The sequence below is a fragment of the Petromyzon marinus genome, chromosome 56, assembly GCF_048934315.1.
Source record: "Petromyzon marinus isolate PM22_M1 ecotype Great Lakes invasive population chromosome 56, UKy_Petmar_22M1.pri1.0, whole genome shotgun sequence".
Classification (NCBI taxonomy): domain Eukaryota; kingdom Metazoa; phylum Chordata; class Hyperoartia; order Petromyzontiformes; family Petromyzontidae; genus Petromyzon; species Petromyzon marinus.
In genome coordinates this window covers 7,484,403-7,490,402 of record NC_133722.1, presented here as the reverse complement: position 1 = coordinate 7,490,402, position 6,000 = coordinate 7,484,403, and positions in this window count along the sequence as shown.

The window sequence follows — 6,000 nt, the reverse complement described above, 5'->3', positions numbered from 1 at the left end:
TATGGAACAGGTTTGTCAAGATGATCTTAATAATAAACAGTAATGTGGCGATCTTCTTCTTCCTCCTACAGGCTGATGATGTTAATGGCCAGAGCAGCATCTGTACATCGAGGTAGTTGATGGGCCAAATGATTGCGTCAGGAGTGGTGGATGGTGATGAATTGTCGCGGCTGTGATGATGGTGGTGATGCATCCTGCATGTAGATCTCGATGTGAGTCCGTGGGTCTCTATGTGAGTCTATTGTTCTGTATGTACATCTATAGATCTCTGTATATGCCTATGGGTCTCTGTGAATCTATGGGTCTCTATGTGAGTCTATGGGTCTCTTTGTGAGTCTTTGGGTCTCTGTGTGAGTCTATGGTTCTGTATGTGCATCTATAGATCTCTGTATATGCCTATGGGTCTCTGTGAATCTATGGGTCTCTATGTCAGTCTATGGGTCTCTTTGTGAGTCAATGGATCTCTGTGTGAGTGTATGGTTCTGTATGTGCATCTATATAGATCTCTAGATGCGTCGATGGGTATGCGTGGATCTGTGGGACTCAGTGTTAATCTTTAGATCTATATGTGAGTCTATGGGTCTCTGTGTGAGTCTATGGGTATATGCAAGTCTATGGGTCTCTGTGTGAGTCTATGGTTCTATGCAAGTATATGGGTCTCTGTGTGAGTCTATGGGTCTCTTTGTGAGTCTATGGGTCTCTGTGTGAGTCTATGGGTCCCTGTGTGAGTCTGTAGATCTCTGCCTTCTCCGTGTGGCTGATGTTCATGTAGAGCAGCGGCTGTGACGTAACACCGAGCTGGTTGATGAGCCAGATGATTGCGTCAGGGGTGGCGGATGGTGGTGAACCATCGCGATCGTGATGACCCGTCCGCCTCCTCCCCCTTCGTATTCGTGAATGGGGCCTTCAGTCGTTCATTGTCCCACGGCAGTGTCCAGGCCGGTTGACCACACGTCTCCCTCCGCACACTGCCCGAAGAGATTTTAATTTCCTAAAGTGTCCATCGTCATCATCGTCATCGTCGAGTATCCACATGCTGATGGGGGTCCGCCGCCCCCCCCCCCCCCCACCCACCCACACCTCCTCGTCGAGCAGCAGATAGATCATGGCTGATGGCGATTATGGTGGTGGTGTCTGTAACGGTGCTGTAGTCATTATCACAATTATCCTTCTCTCCGTCATTGTCACTCATGCGCGTAATATAGGCGAAGCTCGTTTGAATGGGATGGTTGTTTCAGTGACACGATTGCGCGCGTACTCTCGCTCACTCTCTCTCTCTTTTGCAATACGTGAAATGAAATTAAATGTCTAAGCGTAATAACGTGAATGATGTCATCGCAACGCCCAGCGCGAATGTTCGTGGACACGGACGGCTACATCACCGATCAAGGGGCGAATTTGCTCAGAAGAAGAGGAAGAAAATACACACACAGACTGCGTAAGACGGTGGTTCATCACCTTTAGTGCAGCCTTGCAACCCTGTGATGACCCCAGAGAACGACTGAAGGGGCCTTCGGTCGTTCTCTGTCCCACGGCGGTGTCTAGGTCGGTGAACCACACATCCCCCTACGCACACTGCCCGGAGAGATTTCAATTTCCTAACGTGTTCATCGTCGTCAGCGATAGGTTGTTATTTTATTTCAACCTATCTACGTGACTTTACCGAAAGACCCAAGAATACTAAATGTGTAATGTTGATAAATGCGTCGAGGGTTTGATGACACAAGGTAAGTTCAAACTTGCGTGCCCCGTGCTGATTTTTTTTGCTTACGATGATATCACTGTGTAACAAAAAAAATTGATCCTGGGTAGGAAGTGTTATTTCCTTACTTGCTCACGCCTCAAAAGTACAGAAAATGGCTGTTTATTCCCCACAAACTTTGCTTTTGTGACCAGGACATTGATATTTTTAAATGTACATATTTTCAATGAGAAAACGTGGTGTGCATTTGCGTCATTCCTTCACGTAAAGTCCTGGTCACAAAAGCAAAGTTTGTGGGGAACAATAGCCATTTTCTGTACTTTTGAGGCATAAGCAATTAGAAAATAACACTACCCAGGGACAAAAAAAATCGTGTAACATAATGTTACACTACACTACCAGCTCAGACCCCGCTTGCTTGCCCATCACCACATATTTAACCTTGTTGTAGCTGCTCTCTCGCTGGTTCAGCAGTTCCACTGCTGGGTTATATATTTTTTTCCGCCTGAGGACGACCGCTTGTCTTGTGATCGAAACGTCGTGATCTATTTTATTTCATACCTACGTGACTTTACCGAAAAAAACAACGAGTATAGTGTTATGTACCCTCTATCAAAAAACATGGTCATGTTTAGCTACTCCCAATAAAGGGCATCTCGCACACCCAGGGGTGCGTCCACCCCAGGTTAAGAAGAACCATTGCCCATAGACTCACACTGCCCATAGACTCGCACTGCCCATAGACTCACACTCCCCATAGACTCACACTGCCCATAGACTCACACTGCCCATAGACTCATACTGCCCATAGACTCACACTGCCCATAGACCCTCACTGCCCATAGACTCACACCCAGCCCATAGACTCTCACTGACCATAGACTCACACCCAGCCCATAGACTCACACTGCCCATAGACTCTCACTGACCATAGACTCACACTGCCCATAGACTCACACTGCCCATAGACTCACACTGCCCATATACTCGCACTGCCCATAGACTCACACTACCCATACACGCTCACTGCCCATAGAGTCTCACTGCCCATAGACTCACACTGCCCATAGACTCACACTACCCATACACTCTCACTGCTCATAGAGCCTCACTGCCCATAGAATCTCACTGCCCATAGACTCACACTGCCCATAGACTCACACTGCCCATAGACTCTCATTGCCCATAGACTCTGGCCATGTCTCGCCACCCCGGGAGTGGTGCTGGCCCACCCATCCCCTCGTGTGCCGTGCCTACCTTCACAGGTGCTCGCTAATGGCACTTGCCCCAACATTATGTTAAGGCTTCATGGGGGATCTTTTTTCTTTGTGCATGTAAATATACACGTGTGTATGTATGTGTCTCTCTCTGTGTGCACGGCGCTTGTAATCCATCACTTTTGGAGGCATGGGTCTCTAAGGTCACAGAGATTTGCGTGCACCCCAGGTTAAGAAGAACCACTGATTCATTAAAGAAAAAACGCACTCACGCACACACACCATTTCATTGAGCCTATAAGCATCACGACATTACTTTGCACCCCCCAAAATAATAAATATTTTTAAGATCCTGCAGGTGTAAATAAAGGTGAACGTAGCACAACTGCAATGACACTGGTAAAAATTCCATAACCAGGCACGGCATGTGTTAGAGTGGTTCAAGTTTGAAATGTTGTAAACACCCCCCCCCCCCCACGCACTTTTTTATTTTTGCTAATTTGCCAGGTTGCCTTCGCAAAAAGAGGTTTTTGACCTCAAGGTTTTTTTTTTACCTGGTTAAATAAAAGGTGACGTAAATAACTAAAAATGAATAGAATGGTACCTCACTGCGCAGTTTACACCACATTCCGTTGCGAGCAGCAGGTCTCCCGTGCGGCGGGCTGAGGCACGGGGTTCTCCCCGCGTCTTCCAAGACGTCTGGCCGCCGTGGAGGAGCAGGGCAAATGAGAACGGCCTCCCTCTGGTGTTGGCTACGTACGGTGCGAAAGAAGTTCAACATACGTACAAAGTGTCGGCTCTACCACCAGTTAAACACGTGGCAGGCTTTCGCGACCAATATCGTCCATAGTAGAGGTTTTGTTGGGGGGGTTAGATTGTGTAAATATATAAATGTGTCGTAAAAGCCGCCACCACCCGACACAGCCAACAAGTAAGGTTTGTCACGTAAATAGAACGTGGCTAATTCGTTACTAGTACAGCACCACCGGTTGTGTGTTGGAGAGCAAAGCCAAAACATTTCACAATCTGAGTACGACGTTTCGCCAGTAATCACACCTAGCATCATCAGGCGACAGCCAGATTTGTGGAGAAATCCCCCTGTTTTGCTCCTTATATAGATGGGGTAGATGTGATGACGTCGCATGTCAGCCCTTCTTGAGTGAGGTGGTGGGGAGAGGGGGGGGGGTCATTGAATGTGCAATGACGACTCGACACACTTCTCTTGAGATGGCACTTTATTGAAGATGCGTTCACTTGACATCAGGCGGAGATCCCCACCGCAACAGCCCCGAGTCTCCCGCGCATCTCCCTTTTATATTCCAACACGAGGCCACGCCCCCCTTCTCCATCATTCTCGTGGACTAGGGCTGAACGATTAATCGATTTCAAATCGAAATAGCAATTTGAAACAATGCAATTAGCAAATCGCAAAGGCTGCGATTTTTTTGCGATTTGAAAAGTCCGAGTACTTTCTTATTGGAATGGTTTTATTTTGTATTATAGCTTGATTAATTTTACTTAACAATTGTTCTATGTTTCATTGTTCACGCTCCCTTCTCGAACATTCCCGTAGCCACTGGTCCCTTCGCACTCACAACTGACTACCCTGTCATTACCTCCCGTGCCCACCAAGACCCTTCACACTCGCAACTGACTCCCCTGTCATTACTTCCCGTAACCACCAGTCCTTTCGCACTCACAACTGACTCCCCTGTCATTACCTCCCGTAGCCACCAGTCCCTTCACACTCACAGCTGACTCCCCTGTCATTACCTCCCGTGGCCACCAGTCCCTTCGCACTCACAACTGACTCCCCTGTCATTACCTCCCGTGGCCACTAGTCCACTCACACCGCATGCAGCCTCTATTATCGTTACACATGCATATAACCCACAGTGGCATTGGCATGATATTTCAGGGCTGCACCTATAGCTACCTATTTGTGCGGGATATCAAATGTGTGTCTAAGGTTAACACGTGTGTTTAGTTACACACACGCATGCAGTCAAGCACATGTAAACAACTACACCCGTGAAGTATTTAGACCTCTGGAGCGATGGCACAGCGGTTAGCGCACTGGACGACGAGACCGGCCCAGCAAGAGTTCGATTCCGGACCACGGTTAAACATAATTTTTAGCCGATGTAAGTTGAACTTCTTTCGCACAATACGTAGCCAACCGTGTGAGGTTCGAATCAGCTGGATGATAGCACACTGGTGCCTAATCGGTCTTGGTGGTGGTGGTTCTTTGCCCATACTTCCCCATTCGGGTCGCCGGGTTTGTAGCGCAGTGCGCTACCTGCTACACTACACACAAACACTCTTAGTAGGCATTTCATGTGTCTGTGACGGGTGAGTGATGTAACTCGCCCTCGAATGTTATCGGGGTCGGCCAATCAGTGACCTCAGTGAATATTTTTTTAAAAACAATACAGACGGGAGGTTGGTGGGTGGGTGGGTGGGTGAATGGATGGGTGCGTTCATATATAATCATTCGCCACTGATGTTAGCCGTGGTTCGGCATTAAACGCGGGTGGCACGAGGTTCGTAGCGCAGTGCTGCCATCTGCAGCCGTGCCGGGTTGGTAGCGCGGTGCTGCGTTAAAAGTGGCCGTGTGTGTACCCGTGTTCTGTGTGTAGGTCGACTCAGCCTCAAATGAGTACCTGGTGCAATGCGCAAACATCGACACTGGGGAGACAAAGGCGGCGTGGTGCTGGCCACCCACCCCATCGTGTGCCGTGCCGGCCTTCATAGGTGCTCGCTAGCAGCACTTGCCCCAATATTATGTCAAGGCTATACGGGAGGGGGGGGGGGGATCTTTCAGCTTTATGCATGTAAATATACACGTGAGTCTGTGTGTCCATCTGTGTGCACGGCGCTTGTAATTCATCAACATGCATACGTACTACCCGCTGGGTTATGCGAGATGGTCAGACACACAGTACGGCATACGTACAAATATTACCTTTTAAACATTTCCCAATCTTGGCATGAATAATACCTTGGGAAAGATTGCCCATCCCCATCCGGTGCCATGGTGGCAAGATGTTAACTACCTCGCCTAGTACGCAGGAGGTCATG